This window comes from Macrotis lagotis, chromosome 6, assembly GCF_037893015.1.
Source record: "Macrotis lagotis isolate mMagLag1 chromosome 6, bilby.v1.9.chrom.fasta, whole genome shotgun sequence".
In the NCBI taxonomy this organism is placed as follows: domain Eukaryota; kingdom Metazoa; phylum Chordata; class Mammalia; order Peramelemorphia; family Peramelidae; genus Macrotis; species Macrotis lagotis.
In genome coordinates, this window is record NC_133663.1 from 146,641,577 (window position 1) to 146,659,393 (window position 17,817).

At 35.3% G+C, this 17,817-nt stretch overlaps 2 pseudogenes; one reads left to right on the forward strand and one right to left on the reverse strand.

Moving 5' to 3' along the window:
• Nucleotides 1-912: 912 nt before the first annotated feature.
• LOC141492244 (syntaxin-7 pseudogene) lies at nt 913-8,332 on the reverse strand (annotated as a pseudogene).
• A 6,681-nt stretch (nt 8,333-15,013) lies between these two features.
• Nucleotides 15,014-17,348, forward strand: LOC141492245 (striatin-4 pseudogene; annotated as a pseudogene).
• The last annotated feature ends 469 nt before the right edge of the window (nt 17,349-17,817 follow it).

Genomic DNA, 17,817 nt, shown 5'->3' on the forward strand with positions numbered 1-17,817 from the left:
CTCTAATATTTCACTGAGTTGAATGAGGTCTGGGACAAGATTCTAGAGAGATTAGATCATAATCAAACCTGACTACTTCCGGATTCTCCCTAAACACCTCCCAGAAGGCTAAACATATTGTGTACATTAAAAAACACTCATACATATTGACAGTATTGAATATATTTATAGTTTGGAATTTTGTTCTGAGAAAAGAATATTAGTGATCAGAGATTTCTTGACTCTTTAGCAAAACATGGATCTGCTTTTTGTTGTTTAATCTCCCTCCACTCAACATAGAATAATCTTGATTTAAGACCTTGGAGATAATGATTAATTATGAACCAAAAAATCTGACTAATAGAGGAAAATATTTTTTACAGAGAATGTTTTTAAAGAAGAGTTACATAAATATGGAACAATGAATTATTAAATTGTCTAATTGAAATCAAATAAAAAGGTGAAAAGGTGAAAATTAAATTCATTGTAAAAAATATTCTTGTCTAAATATTCTATGATGTAGATCACCAGATATTCAGAAAGTTACATGATACATAGTTGGAGTCTTTCAAGTGTTCATAAGTGAAACAAAATATATTTTAATATACTTTGTAAAAATTGTTACTAATCAATTTAGTTAAAAATTAGAGAGTATAAGTTGTGACACTGAGAATAAATGTATTAAACACACATACACACACACACAGAGTACATAATAAAGGGCCCCAAATAATGGCACTACAAATGGTTATACACTTAACAAGTCAGTGGGTATAAACTATTTTGTTATTTTTTTTTGTCTTAGAGAGAATACTCTGTCTCACTCTCTTTCTCTGTCTAACATTTAATGAACAACTGTACAATGATAAAAACTACAATTAAAGTGATTTTCCTACCTGATTTTAGATGGTATAGTGCAACATTGCCAGTCTTTTAATTTTGTTTCAAAGATCCCCAAATGATGATTTCACAAATCCAATGACAACAATAAAAGTGATAATGCACATAATTATTCACAAATTGTGATGATTAACTGCCCTTGAGAGTTGCTGGTTTGCCTGCTGGATATGTACCTCAGCATTTTCTACATTAGCTTCTAGGCTGTCTATCACATCTTCTTGTTTCATGAATCATTATTCTTAAACCTTAAATATTTCATTTATATCCATAATATCAGCATTAAGCATAATTTAAGAATTTCTCTGAAATAAGGTGGAGATCATCTTCTATAATGTCATCATCCTTCAACTGAGCTTGGGGTTGGGTTTGACTTTCCCAAGAAACAATGTTCCCATGTTGTGAATTATCTTCAGGAAATCTACCAGGGACCCTAGAGCTGGCTCTTACTGTAGCAACAAAATCTTTCTTTTTTTTTCAGAAGCTTGTGGAATGGTGGGAAAAGATCCAAACCCTTTTATGTACTTATTTGTTTCTTTGTTTAGTTTGTTTAGAGTTGTTTCTGTTGCAATTGTTGCCCCATTTCAGGTGAGTCTTGAAGTGTTCCCACTTGATTAAAATACCTTTGCATTTCCATAGACCATTGTGGGATCTTCTGGACATTAGAAAAGATGCAGGAATCACAAAATAAATAAGAAGGAAGCTAAAAAGTTGAATGAAATTCTAGAAAACCTAGATATGATAGACTTCTGGAGAAAAGTTAATGGAGATAGGAAAGAAAATACCTTTTTCTCAGCAGTACATGGGACATATGCCAAAACTGTTGATGTACTAGGACATAAACACCTTATAATCAAATGAAGACAGAGAAAGAAATAATAAATTTTTACTTCTCAGACCATGATACAATAAAAATTACATATAATAAAGGGTGACAAAAAAGAGAACTCAAAAACTGACTGGAAACTATAACTAATTTATATAATGAGTGGACCAAACAACAAATCATAAAAATAATCAATAATTAAATTGAAGAAAATGATAATAATGAGACAAATATACCAAAATTCATGTGATGTAGCCAAGATGGTTTTGAGGAAAAACTATATATCTCTAAATGCATATATGAATAAAATAGAGAATGAGGAGATCAATGAAATGGGTATGCAACTAAAATCTCTAGAAAAAAAAGAAGTAATTCAAGATTCCCAATTAATATCAAATTAGAAATTCTGAAAATCAAAGGAGAGATTAATAAAATAGAAAGCATGAAAATCATAGATCTAATGAATAAAATTAAAAGTTATTTTTATAACAAAGTCAGCAAAATAAACAAACATTTGGTTAATGTTATTAAAAAAATATAAAGAAGATGAACAAATTACCAGTATCAAAAATAAGGGTAAACTAACCACCAATGAGGAGGAATTTAAAGAAATAATTTGGAAGTACTTTGATGAATTGTATGCTAATAAATGTGATTACCTAAATAAAATAGATGAATATTTACAAAATTACAAACTGCCAGTTTGACAGAAGAGGAAATAATGTACTTAAATAACCCCATTTAAGAAAAAAGAAATTGAAGAGATCATCAATAAACTACCTAACAAAAAGTCTCCAGGTCCAAGTGGATTTACAAGTGAATTCTACCAAAAATTAAAGGCATTATTAATTCTTATTCTACAGAAACTATTTTAAAAAATAAGAGACAAAAGGAATTCTATCCATTTTCTTTTATGACACTAACATGGTGCTGATACTTGAACCAGAAAGAACCAAAGTAGAGAAGGAAAATCGTATTCCATTCTCATTAATGAATTAATACAAAAAATCTAAAATGAAACTTTAGCAATTTTACAGAAAGTTATTACTAAGTTAATCCACCATGATTAGATAGTATTTATTCCAGGTAGGCAGGGATGGTTCTTTATTAAGAAAACAAAAAAGATGATTGAACATATCAAAAGTAAAACCGACAGAAATCATATGTTTATCTCAATAGATGCTGAAAATGTCTGAGACAAAATATAACATCCTACTAAAAACATTAGAAAAAAAGTTTAGAAATAACTCAAATGTTGCTTAAAATAAGCAGTAGCTGTCTAAAACATCAACAAATATTGTATGCATGCAAATTCAGAACATATCCAGTAAGATCCAGGGTGAAACAAAGATGTCCATTATCACTATTATTATTCCATATATTTTTTAAAATTTTTTTCAATATACTTTTAAAAATGTTAGCTCTAGCAATAAGAGAAGAAAAAGAAATTAAAGGAATCAGAATTGGCAAAGAGAAAACAAAGTGTTTACTCTTTGTGGATGATATGATGATATACTCAGATAATCTGAAAAATCATCTAAAAATCTCCTTGAAACAATTAACAAATTCAGCACAGTAATGGTATATAAAATAAATCCACATAAATGTTCAGCATTTCTGTATATGGACATAAATGCCCAAAAGCAAGAAATAGAAAGAGAAATTCCATATTAATTATCTGTGTACAACCTTAAATACTTGAGAATATATCTACTAAGACAAAACCAGAAGCTGTATGTACACAATTATAAAGCACTTATTACCCAAAGGAAGTCATATCTAAATAATTGGGAAAATGTCAATTACTCATGGTTAGGGCAAGCTAATATAAAAAAAATGGCATTTCTACCTGACCTATATTACTTATTCAATGCACTACCAATCAAACTACCAAATAACTATTCTACCAAGCTAGAAAAAAATAATAACAAAATTCATCTGGAGCAAAAAAAAAAAGGCAAGAATAGCAAAGGAACTGAGGAAAAAATGTAAAAGAATATGACCTAGCTCTACCAGTTCTAAAATTATACTATCAAGTGGTAGTCATCAAAACTCACAGGTACTGGTTACAAAATAGAGCAATATATCAGTGAATTATGATAGGTTCAAAAGAAACAGTACTAAATGACTACAGTAACCTACTGTTTGACAACTCAAAGTCATTAGTTTCTGGTATAAGACCTCACTATTTGACAAAGATTGTTGGGAAAACTGGAAAATAGTAAGACAAAAACTAGGCATGGACCCACTTTGCATGACCTATACCAAAATAAGGTCAAAATGTGTACAGGATTTAGAAAAAAGGGGCAACACCATAGATAAAATAATAGACCAAGAAATATTCTATCTATTAGATCTATGGAAAGGGGACAAATTTATGAGCAAACAAGCAATAGAGTAGATTATAAACTGTAGAATGATTTTAACTAAATTAAATTAAAAAGGGTTGTACTAATAAAATCAATGCTGACAAAATCAAAAGGAAATCAGAAAGTTGGGAAACAATCTAATCGTAACAACTAGGAGTTCTGATAGAGGTCTCATTTTTAAAATATATAGAGAATTTCATCAAATTTATAGGGTTGCAAGTCATTCCCCAATTGATAAATGGTCAAAGGACAGGAACAGACACTTTTCAAATGAAAACCTTAAAGCTTTATATAATCTTGTGAAAAAATGCTCCAAATAATTATTGATTAAAGAAATAAAATTAGACGAACTCTAAGGTATCACCTCATCTTATCAGTTTGGCTAAGATTAGTAAAAGGGAAAATCATCAATATTGGAGAGATTGTGGGAGGATAGGGACATTAATTCACTGCTGGTAGACTTGTAAAGTGATCCAACTATTCTGGAAAGCAATATGGATGTATATATATACACCCAAAGAGCAAGATAGTCTTTCATACCCTTTGATCCAGCAAGTCCATTTCTAGTTCTATATCCAGAAGAAAATCTAAAAAATTTGGAAAAAAACCTACATGTTACAAAATGTTCATAGCAGCTCTTTTTGAAATGGAAAAAAATGGAAATTGAGGGAATGCTAAACAATTGAGGAATGGTTAAACAAGTTATGGTACATTAATATGGAATACTATTGCTCTATAGGAAATTATAAATGACTGGCCTCTAGAGAAGCATGAAATGAATTACAAGATATAATTCTGAGCTAAGGGAGAAGAATCAAGACAACAATGAACACATTAAGAACCACATTGTGAGATAATCAATCCTGATGAATGCAGCTCCTCTCAGCAGTTCAAAGAGCTAATATAACCGTATTAAACCAACTATGGACAATGCTATCCCCATCAAGAGAAAGAAAAACAAGACAAAACAAAAGAAAATGAAAAGAATTCTCCTGAATCTGATGAACATTACATTTTCATGAAAAATATCTTTCATGTATTTCTTTCTTTTAGTTCTAAATTCTCATACCAAAAATGACTAATCTGTAAACATGTTTAAAACAAATATATGTGTACAATATTAATATAACTGTTCTGCTAAGGTCGGGGGCAAGAGGGGGGGTGAAAGGAAATTTTGTAAGATAAAAATATACATATGCACATGGATGAATGTTGAAAGATCTTTGTAGCATTTATGTAAAAAATATAATATCAATTTTAAAAAAGACAAAAAATAATTAAAGGAATGCTAAGCTAATCTTCATTTATCCAAATTCTTATAATCCTCTAAGATCTAGTTCAAGGTTTTTTTTTTGGTACATGTATTCTTCCTAACTGCACCAGTCCTCAAACATTTTCTTCTCAGAATTAAAATGTATATATTAAAAGAAAATAATATAAATGTATATATTAAATGTATATAATATATATTATATAAATGTATATAATATATATATATATAATGTATATAATATAATAATATAAGTGTATATATTAAAAGAAAAATCAATCAACAGTTCTTTAGGCATTTTTTCCCTTTAAACTTTATATCATTTTTATTTCTTTGTCTAAAAACTACCTCTTCTTATTTGAATATTATTCAGTTAGAAAAAAGACTTAAAGATCATATAAATTTGATTCAAGACTCTATCTCAGTGATATTTGCTGAATGCTGTCTTTCTCTCCTATAAGATTGTTTTTTTGTTTTTCTTTTCATCTTTATTGCACTGATTTTATTTGTGCATAAAGGTATTTTATTTAATATAATTAAAATTATCCATTTTCTGTCTTGTAATATTCCTTATCTCCTGTTAGGTCATAGATTCTTTCATATGCATTTGTCTCTCATGTAAACCATCTTTTGATTCCCTAATTTATTTATATAGTGTTCAGTGAGAATTAACATTTTTGGAGTGAGAGCTTGCTGAGCTTTAATCAGTGCTGCTCATCTGTAACTAAACACTCATCTGTGGCTTCAAGAAGCTGTAGCATGTGTAGTGACCATGTCAATTAACCAGTCTCAAAATGTGTTAAAAGCAGATTGAACACAATTTGGTAAGTTTCAAATTCATGGGTGAGTTATGGGGATGTTTACATCAAGCACGTAAAGACTTTCCCTCATGGAATAGGCAGATGAGGACATTTTTTTTCCTATTGGTCATGAAGATTAGTCATCTTCAGGTTCTGTGGAGAGGATAAAACTTGGTCAGATATTAAAGATTCCAAGGTTCCTCAGGTGACTGTCAGAAGTTCTGACCTTTGTCTTGCTACTGGAGTTCAATGACTCTGGAAGAAAGAATGAACTGACAAGTTTATTCAGGTAAGAGTCAAGACATCATTCAGTAATGTCCAGGGTTCTCTAAAAAAAATGAGGGTCAAAGAACAAAACCTATTTATGGCATCACCTTTTGAACCATTTTGTACTTACTTTATTACACAGTATAAGATGTTGGTCTATACCTAATTTCTGGTTTTCATAGAAAATTTTGTTAAATAGTAAGGTTCTGTCCATAGAAGTTGCAACTTTGGGTTTTTCAAAGGCTATACTAGGACAAGTAGGGGTCCTAGTGTTTGTCATTGCCTATCGTTCACCTACTGGGGCTGAGGACCTCCTCCTGGTTTATTGAGGTTGAACTTGTTCCTGTTTTGCTGAGATGCTTCCATTTCTGATCTGTGCTCCCTTTTACCTGAAAAAAAAATACCACTCAATTTTCTTGGACTAGAGGATGATTTCACCATATCTTTTTGTTCTACTTTTACTGTTGTTTACAGGGAAATATAAGAGAGTTAAGGGAATTTCCTGCTTACACTACCATCTTGAATCCTGGAAGTTTCCTTTCCTTTTTTTTTAATCTTATGAGTATGGATCCCTGGCACTACTTGATCAAATTGTATGCAAAGTTTTATAGTCCTTGGACATAATGACAAATTTCTTTCCAGACAGATTAGAACAGTTCACAACTTCACAATTGGGAAATGATCTTTCCTATAAATTTGACAGTTTCTCTTGATATGTTTTAGAAATGGGGTCTTTATTAGAGAATTTGACAGTATGTTTTTCAGTTTGGATTGCTACCTATTTCTCTCCATCTTATTTTCCCCTCTCACTCTTTCTCTCCTCAGAATCCATTTGCTTCTGATCAATGTCTCCTCCAATCTGATTTTTGTTCTCATTTCCGCTTTCCCTTAACACCCTTTCCCACTTATTTTCTTGTATAATAATATGCATTATTCTATCCAACCAATTGTCTATTTTTTCTATCTTTGGGCCATTTCTGATAGGTATAGGACTTATATATTACCTGCAATCCCTTCCATCTTCTGCTCCTCCATAAAAGCTCATCTGTATCTTTTTTTGTAAAATATATGCCATTTTTTTCTTTTCTTTACCCTTCTACAAGTGCATCCGTCTTTCTTGTCCCTTAAATTTTTTTTTATATCATACTACCATAGTCAGCTCACATCCATGTGTTCTATCTATCTATCTATCTATCTATCTATCTATCTATCTATCTATCTACCTATCATTCTATCTATACTTCTAGCTATACCATGTAACAATTAAACATTACAAACATCATCAATCCATAGAAAAATGTACAGTTTAAACTTATTCAAACCCTTTTGATATATATTTCTTACTTAGTCACTATCTTGAAAAATATTTTTTATTCTGCTTTGGTCTTTTCATCAGGAATACTTTATGTTATCTATATCATTAATTATCCAGTTACCCCCCTTGAAGGATTATATTAATTTAGCTCCAAATAAAGTCTGAAATTAAAGGATGCTGCCATGAGACCTCATGCTAAATTGGTGAATTAAATAATATCTGTCCTAAGAATGTCTTAGACTCAGATAGAACAAAAAATCAAGAGATAATTATTATTATGGATATTGTAAAATGGTGCTATGTGCTTCAGTGGATATTGTCAGGTCTTGATTCAAAAAATTACCTTCCAAAATTAAAATATAGCCTCAGATACTTGTTAGCTATTTGATCCTGAACAAGAAATTTAGTCCTAATTTTTTCACTTTCCACAGTATGAACTCTAGTATTTTTCCAAGAAAATTGAAAATTGGATCATAACCAATCAGTTATGATTGAAAACTGACCAAACAATACTGGTACTTTAGATATAGCAATATGCTAGGAACTTTGACTTGAGAGAGTCAAAATTTCTGAGATCTGTACAATCATCATAACTTACCGTAATGTCATAATTGGAATTTTATTTGAGGTTATTTGAGATTTATGATTCCATATCAGTGATCTCCTACTTATGAAAAAGCTAAGTTGTCCCCAATGCCATTTTATTACATAAATATTTCTTATGGATACAGTCTTTCCTCCCCAAGTTTTTAGATGCTTTATATTCTGTTGATGTCACTATTTCACATCTGCTTAGACAATTACTTGAGACTTCCTGCTCTCTCCCTAGCTATCCTTTAATCCTTCTTCTTCTGGATATATCAGATTCAGCTATTCATTTTACCTGAAATTTTTTCCCATAATAGTTAGAAAAGAAATAGAAAGTAATTTTAACTGTGTCTTTCCCTGGGTACTGGTTGTTGAAATTCAAATTTAAAGAAGAACAAAATAAAATCACTATGTCAGGTGTTACTAACTATGGTTGATTAGACTGATATAAGTTTGGAAGACTTTCTATTTCTAGCACAGATCTGGCACAAATATCTCATGTGAACAATTGGGAGGGAAATGAGTCTAAATCTGTGATTCTTTTGCTTTTCATGTTCTTTTGAGCTACTGAAATTCTCCTTTGTTCATAGAGCACAGTTGTGCCAGAGTCTTCCAGGTCTCATAATAGATTTCAAAGATCTTCAGAAAGATATTTTAAATGGCTTTTTTCTTCATTATATTTTTAATATTAGATATAAACATGATCTGAATTTCACTCCTTCTCCTCATTCACCCCTCCCCAAGGCAGCGAGAAATATGATTTACGTTTTAAAAGATATAGGTCAACCAAAGCTTGATATTAGTCATATTATAAAAGAAGAATCAGAACAAAAGGGGAAAAACACAAGAAAGAAAAAAAAAACAGCAAAATAAAAAGTGAAAAAAGTAATGCTTTGACATACATTCTGAATTCATGGTGCTTTCTCTGGATATGGATTTCATTTTGCATCACAAATCTTTTGGAATTGTCTTTAATCACCATATTGCTTAGAAGAACTAAGTCTATCATAGTTGATTATCAGAAAATCTTGCTATTTTTTTCATTGAACATTATTTCATGTAAATCTTTAGGTTTTTCTGGAATCCTCATTGCCCATCATTTCTTACAGAACAAGAAAGTTCTATTACATTAACAAAAAACCTTTTTTCAGCCTTTCCCCAATTGTTGGATATAACCACTCAATTTTCATTTGCTTTTTTTTTAATCACAGAAAGAGCTGCTAAAAGATTTTTGTACATGTTGGTCTTTTTTTTCCCTTTTCAACAATCCCATTGGAATAAAGAAATACTAAGGGTATTACTGTATCAGTGGTGATATAAAGGGTTTTTTTTTAATTTTTATTCATTTATTTCTTTAGTTTTTTTAGTTTTTTTGCAAGGCCATGGAGTTAAGTGGCTTGCCCAAGGCCACACAGCTAGGTAATTATAAATATCTGAGGCCAGATTTGAACTCAGCTACTCCTGACTCCAGGGCCAGAGCTTTATCCTCTGTGGCACTTAGCCATACTATTTTATTTTTAAAGAAAGATTTTATTTATTTTGAGTTTTACAATGTTTCCCCATTCTTGCTTCCCTCCCCCTCCCAGAAGGCATTCTGTTAGTGTTTACATTGGTTCCATTTTATACATTGATCTCAGTTGAATGTGATGACAGAGAAATCATATCCTTAAGGAAGAAAAATAAGTTATGAGATAGTAAAATTACATAATAATATAACTTTTTTTCTAATTTGACACTCTTTGGTCTTTGTTCAAATTCCGCAATTCTTTCTCTGGATACAGATGGTATTCTCCATTGCAGATGGCCCAAAATTTTCCCTGGTTGTTGCACTGAAGGGATTAGCAGTTCCATCAGGGTTGATCATCACCCCTATGTTGCTGTTAGGGTGTACAATGTTTTTCTGGTTCTGCTCATCTCACTCAGCATCAGTTCATGCAAATCCATCCAGGCTTCCCTGAATTCCCATCCCTCCTGGTTTGTAATAGAACAATAGTGTTTCATCACATACATATACCACCGTTTGTTAAGCCATTACCCAATTGAAGGACATTCACTTAATTTCCAATATTTTGCTACCACAAACAGGGTTGCTATAAATACTTTTGTACAAGTGATGCTTTTACCCTTTTTTTTATCATCTCTTCAGGGTATAGACCCAGTAGTGGTATTGTTGGGTAAAAGGGTATGCATATTTTCCCCCTTTGGGCACAATCACAAGTTGCTCTCCAGAAAGGTTGGATGAGTTCACAGCTCCACCAACAATGTGATTCAAAGTTTTATTGCACTTTATAATTAGTTCCAAATTGTACTCTAGAGTGATTGGATAAATTGTCAACCCTAATATAGAATTAGGGTCCCAGTTTTCCCACATCCACTCCAAAATTTATCATTATTAGCCACTGGGATAGGTGTAAGTTGATACCTCAGAATTATCCTATTTTGAATTTCTCTAATAAAATAATGATATAGAGAATTTTTATGACTATAGACACCTTTAATTTCTTAATCTGAAAACTAGCTGTCCATATCATTTGCCCATTTATGAGGTGGAGAATAGTTTGCATTCTTTAAATTTGACTTGATTTTCAATATATATTTGAGAATCAAGACCTGTTTTCAAAAACAAAATCATAAAAATTGTTTCCCAGTTTTCTTCTTTCCTTCTAATCTTAATTGCACTGGCTTCATTTTTAAAACAAAAACTTTTTTTTAGTTTAATATAATCAAAATTATCCATTTTCAAGTCATAACATTCCCTATTTATTTTTTAATCATAAACTCTTCTCTTTTTCAAATATCTGACATGTAAACATTCTTTGTTCTCATTTGCATTACCATTTATGTCTTAATTGTGTACTAATTTTTTTTAGGTTTTTGCAAGGCAAAAGCAGTTAAGTGGCTTGCCCAAGGCCACACAGCTAGGTAATTATTAAATGTCTGAGACCGGATTTGAACCCTGGTACTCCTGACTCCAGAGCCTGTGCTTTATCCACTACGTCACCTAGCCGCCTCTCATGTACTAATTTTGACCTTAAGTTGACATAGCGAATGAGATGGTGAGTTATGCCTAGTACCTGCCCATTTCCAGTTTCCAGTAGTTTTTGTCAAAAATGAATACTTATCTTTAAAAATTAGAAGTTTTTTGTTTATCAAATATTAGTTTATTATAGTTTTGTATACCTAATTTATTCCACTGATCTGCAACTTTGTTTTTAATGACTATCAAATAGTTTTGATGGTCACTACTTTATAATATTCCTTTAAGTCCAGTACACCTAGCCTATATTTGTCTTTTCACTTGATATTCCTGATCTATTGTTCTCCAGATGAATTTTGTCATTTTTTATCTAGCTCTAAAATATAATTTTTTTTAATTAGTGAGTGTTGCCTAAATCAATTCATCTATGTAGGATTATCATTTTTCTCATATTAACTAAGCTTAACCTTGAGAAATTGATATTTTTCTAATCAATTGGATCTGACTATATTTGCGTGAAAAGTATATTGCAATTGTTTTCATTGAGTTCACAGGTTATCTTGGTAGGCAGAATCTGAGATTTTTATATTATATACATTTATTTAAATGAAATTTCTCCATCTTGCTGCTGTGATTTGTTGGTTATACACACACATGTATGTGTGTTCATGTTGTCGTTTTATGAGAGTTTATTTTGTCATACAATTTTGCTAAAGTTTTTAATTATTTCATTATTTTTTGTTGCTGTTGCTGATACTCTAGGCTATAGGAGTGGTAGTTTTATCTAATTGCTTATTCAAATTTTTCTTCTCAATGCCAAAGAAAATATTTCTACAACTTTATTAGAATAACAGTAATAATAAAGGCAATATTTTTCATCTTTCACTTAATTGAGAAAGCTTCTAGTTTATCTCCTTTATAGACAATGATATTTGATGGCTTTAAATCAATGTTGTTTATCATTTTTAAGAAAAACTTCATTTCTTTTCTTGTGCTCTCTACTTTTTCCTTAATAGGAATGGGTGTCGAATATTTTCAGAATTTCTAATTTCATATTTAATTGAGGATTTTTAATTTGTTCCTTTCCTAGCTTTTCCATTTGCATGAACAATTCATTTAGTATTTCTACTTTTCAGCATTTGATTTTGAGGTTTTTATCCCCAATACTTGATCAATTTTTGTATATGTACCATGTAATACTGAAATGAGAAAAAAGGTATATTCCCTTCCATTCCCATTCATTTTTCTCTAGTGTTCTATCATATTCAACTTGTCTAATATGCTATTAACCTTTTTAACTTCTTTCTTATCGTGTGGTTAGGTTTATTTGATTATAATAGAAGGAAGTTGAGGTTCCTTACTAGTACAGTTTTGGTATCTATTTCTTCCTACAGCCAAGCAATTTTTTCTATATACCAGTTCATGCATATATGTTTGCTATTGCTATTCCTTGATTATATGTTACCTTTTACAAAAAAAAAGTAGTTTAATTTCATCTCACTTTTAATTAGATCTTTTTTTTTGCTTTTTCAATATGATATTAAGGAAACAGATAGTTATCAATGCATTTTTTGTTTCAAGGAAATATAATTCATTCTACTACAACTTTTCACCTTTACTCTATATATGGCATTCTGCTCTAAAGATCCTTCTTGTAAGTAAAATATTGTACTATCTGTATTTTAATCCACTCTGCTATCCAATTCTATTTCATGGGATAGTTTATCCTAGTCACACTGAGAGTTAATATTGCTGTGTATTTCCTTCCATCCATTATTCCCAACTATTTATTACTCTTCTCTCTCCTGTCACCCTGACCCTCCTTACCTCTCTTTGCATCTGACCAGCATCTCCTTTAGAATGACCTCTCTTCTTCTATCAGTCCTGATTCTTTTTCCTTTCCCCTTTCCCCTTCTACTGCCCATTCTCAATATACACTGTCAAGTATTCAAATGTTACTATAGATTGCAACTCCAATGTACTGAACACATTGTTCAAATGCCAAACTATTTTATGACATGCTCATGTCATGACACATGACAAGTGCTCACAAGGTGATCAGTAGAAGCAATCCAATGAAGCTCTGAAAGTATCTCTTTTTCCTTTCCCAGCAGAAGAAGCTTTTTTTTTCCCCTTAGGTTTTTGCAAGGCAAATGGGGTTATATCCAACAATGTTTTCAGTTATTACCCAGTATATGGGCATCCTCTCAGTTTCCAATTCTTTCCCAGGAAAAAAAGAAGACAAAAGTTACTATAAATATTTTTATACATATAGGTCCATTAACTTTTTTATTTTTAGATTTTGTCAAGCAATGGGATTAAGTGACTTGCTGAAAGTCACACAGCTAGGTAATTATTGAGTATCTGAGTTCAAGGGACTATGCTTTATCCACTGAACTACCTAGCTGCCCCAATTAACTTTTTTAAAATCTCTTTTTCAGATACAGAACTGGGAATGCATGATTTAATAACTGGGAGTTTTCATTGTGGGTATTCTTTCAAAAGTTGTTTGATGAATTTTTTATATTTCTCTTTTCCCTTCTAGTGGCAGGATAGATTTCCTTGAAAATTTCTTGAAGGATGCTCTCTGGGCTTTTTTCTTTTTCTTTCTTTTTTTTTTGATTATGACTTTCAGGGAGTCCAATGATTATTAAATTATCTATACTTGATCTTTTCCTAGGTCAGTTGTTTGTGAAATAGTTTGAATTGTCTTGTATTGATTTTGTTTTATTTTGCTTGATTTCTCGTGGTTATTAGCTTCTATTTGTTTGATTCTATTTTAAAGAAATTGTTGTCTTCAGTGATCTTTGGTAGCTCTGTTTTCCAACAGGCCAAACGTTTTAAGACATTCTTCTAATTGGCTTTTTTGTATCTCTCTTGCTATTTGGCTTAGTCTCTTTTCTAAGGTGCGATTTTCTTCAGTATTTTTCTTTATCTAACCTCAGTTTTCATGATTTTCTTACATCACTCTCATTTTTCTACCCAATTTTTTCTCTATTTTTCTTACTTGATTTTCAAACTGTCATTGAACTCCTCTCTGATTTGAGACCAATTCTTCTTTTTCTTTCATGCTGTGACTATAGGAGCTTTGATTTCTTCCTGATTTTGTGCTTTGATCTTGTCAATATAGTAATATTCTATGATCAGATTTTTTTTGTTGTTGTTGTTTGCTCATTTTCCCAATCTAGTTCTTGATTATTAACTCTTTAAAAGTAGTACTCTCCTTTGCAACTTTTTTCTTTTTTTTGCTTTTTCTCTGTTTTGCAAGGCAATGGAGTTAAGTGACTTGGCCAATGTCACACAACTAAGCAATTATTAAGTGTCTGATGCCAGATTTTACCTCAGGTCCCCCTGACTCCAGGGCCAGTGCTCTATCTGGTGTGTCACCTAGCTGACTCCAGGAAAATGTATAATGCTCCTCCTCAGGGTATCTAGCCCCAGTTTTCCACACATGAAGGCAGAGATACTCAGCCCTTTACTGAGGACCCACTTGCAGTTTTTTTTTTTTTTTTTTCCCTATGGGACCAATCAATTTTCAGTTCTTCTAAGATGTTATGATTTAAGGAGAGTCATGTTTACTCTTCTCTTAGTCTGTTCTCTGTCTATGAGTGAGCACAAGCACTCTTTTCCACCTAGAATTGTACTCCATTCTAGCCTCAAGACCATGTGTGATAGTGTTCCATCTTACCCCTAAAAGGACACCCAGATGTGACCTAAATCTGAATATGGACAAAGCAGGGTTCGAGCATGTGTGTGCATGTGGGCAACCGCTGTCCGGGAGGGAGGTATGCGGGGCAGGTGGCGGCCTCAGTGATGCAGGAGCTAGCAGCTCCCACCCCTCCTCAAACCGCCCACCTCTGCCACCCATTGGACCCAACTGCCGCCAAGGGCAGCAGCTGAGGCCAGGCGTCAGGAGCAGAGCGGGCCGGCGGGGCTGGAGGCGACGACCCCGAGGCAGGCCCCAGCCCCTGAGCCTGCCCGGCATCCTGTACTTCATCCAGCACAAGTGGGCACGCTTTAAGGGGGAGAAGGCCTAACTGCAGGCCCAGGTGGCTTTTCTCCAAGGAGAGAGGAAGGGGCAAGAGAATCTGAAGATGGACTTGGTGCGATGGAACAAAATGTTAAAGTTTGCATGAAGCAAGAACAAACCAAGTATCACAAACTGAAATTTGGCACAAAATCCAACCAAGGAGAGAAGAAATCAGATATACTGGAACAAGTCCCCAATGGGCCTGTGGAGTGGGTCTCCTTGGAGAGCAGCCAGCTGGTGTGGAGGGAAGGTCAGCTGCTGCTGTGGCAGTACTTGGAGGAGGTGGGCTACAAGGACACTATCTTGGACAAGTGTGCTTCCTTGCTCAGCTGCTCTGTGGAGTTGAATGGTGTGGCCCAGCTGGGCGACAGCGGCTCCGGGGGGCTACCCACAGGGGAGTAGGTGCTGGAGAAACAGATCGAGGAGCAGATCCAGAGGAATGCAGCAGGGAAGGAAGGCGCAGAGTGGCTGAGCAGCTCCATGTTGGAGAAGATCCCATTCCTGCAGAATTGTGAGGTTGAAGGCAGTGATGAGGTAGAGGAGCTTGAAGAGCTTGCAGCTGGAGAAACAGCACTTCAAGTTATCATTTAAGCCTCTGATACCAGAAATGGCCAAGGAGAAGGATGAGGAAGAATCTGAAGACGCCATCCACGAGTTTGACTTTCTGGGCTCCGGAGAGGACGGGGATGGGTCTGCTGAAGCTCGCCATAGCAGGGACTGCATTGAACTTGAGAGTCAGTGGGTAAAGCTGCAGGGCGTGCTGGGTGATGGGCTGCCCCCAAAAGGGTCCAGGTCACCCCCTGAAACACTGCAGCCTCCATCTCATGACATGACAGCTCCCTGGACTTTTCCTCTGAGGTCTTCATCATGGACACAATTGGGGTTGGAGAGGTGAGCCTGGGGCACTTGGTGGACCTCACTGTCAACAATGACAGTGACCTCAACTGTGACCTCTCTGACAGCAAAGATGCCTTCAAGAAAACCTGGAACCCCAAATTCATCCTGCGCTCCCATTATGAAAGCATCAGCTCACTGGCCTTTCATCACAGTTAATCGGCCTTGTTCATGGCCTTGGAAGATGGCACCCTGAAGCTTTGGTACCTGAAGGACCAAGAAGAATGCCGCTCTGGATGTGGAGCCCATTCATGCCTTCCAGGCTCACAGGGGCCCAGTGTTGGTGTTAGCCTTGGGGAGCCACATTGCTATAGTGGGGGAGTGGGGCAGATGCCCGCATCTACTGCTGGAGAATCCCAGACCTCAACATGGACCTTTATGGTGGCTATGACCTTTGTGTGCTGAGCATCCTGGCGTGCCACGGGGACATGGTGTGGGACCTTGCTTTCAGCCCCGCTTCCCACCATCTGGCCTCCTGTTCTGTAGATGGCACCATTCATATCAGGGACCTTAGTGGCAACAGCCCCACTTTCCTGTGCACTTTCCACACAGATGCTGAACATGGGATCGCCACCTCTGTGGCCTTGGCCAGCACAGAGCCAGCCCAGGCCGTCTCTTCTTTCCACTCAAGGTGACACAGTCCTTAACAACCTGGAGACTGGAAGCACCCTGTTCACACTGGAGTCCCACGGGAGCAGTACTTCTTCCCAGATAAACCAGGTGGTGAGCCTGCCCAACCAACCCCTCACCATTACTGCCCATGACAATTACAGAAGCATCAGGTTCTGGACAATCAGACAGGGAAATCTGTGCATTCTATGGTTCCCCACCTAGATGCGGTGACCTGTTTGGCCATGGACCTAAATCGAGTATTCCTGATGTCTGGAAGCCATGACTGCTCCTTCTGCCTCTGGAGTCTGGACAAGAAGAAGTGTGTGCAGATCATCATACATTGGGAGAAGCACATGGAAGACATTCACGCCGTGGCCTGCCACCCCAGCAAGGAACTCATCGGCAGCGCCAAGAGCCTGTGCCCTGCTCGAGGTGTTTGTATGACGTTCCGTGTCATGCCCTGCCACCTCCCCCTTGTCCCCGAGGAAGGGTGGGGCGGGGCAAGTGGCCCTCCAAGCAGGTGACTTTCTCCTCTGCAGGCCTGGTCTGGGGGAGCAGGATGCCTCAGCTCCCTGAACCTCATGGTGCTAGAGGCCTGTGGGTCTGGTGCTCTCCTGTCACCTTCCCTGTTTCTCTCTGAAGGAGGTGGGGAGAAGATGGGAGTCACTCTCATTGGCCAGTAGGGACCTGATGTTTCCCATGCCCTTCAGGAATTTATTCCTCTTATCCCTCCCCTCTCCCTGGGACTGGAGCTCCATTCAACTCTGAGCCTCAGTCATAGGGCTAGATATGGAAGTGGGGGGGGGTCGTGCTATTATGCTGGGAGGTGCATCCCCCACTATCTTAGACCCCTCCATCTGCCTCACCGTTCCGTATTCTGGGGCAGCAGAGAAAGACCCAAGGAGCCAGGGAGGGCTGAGGCTCTCTGGGAGGGGAGGGGACACATAGGTAAGGATGCTTTTGGACTGAGGGTTGGGGGTCCAGTATCATCCT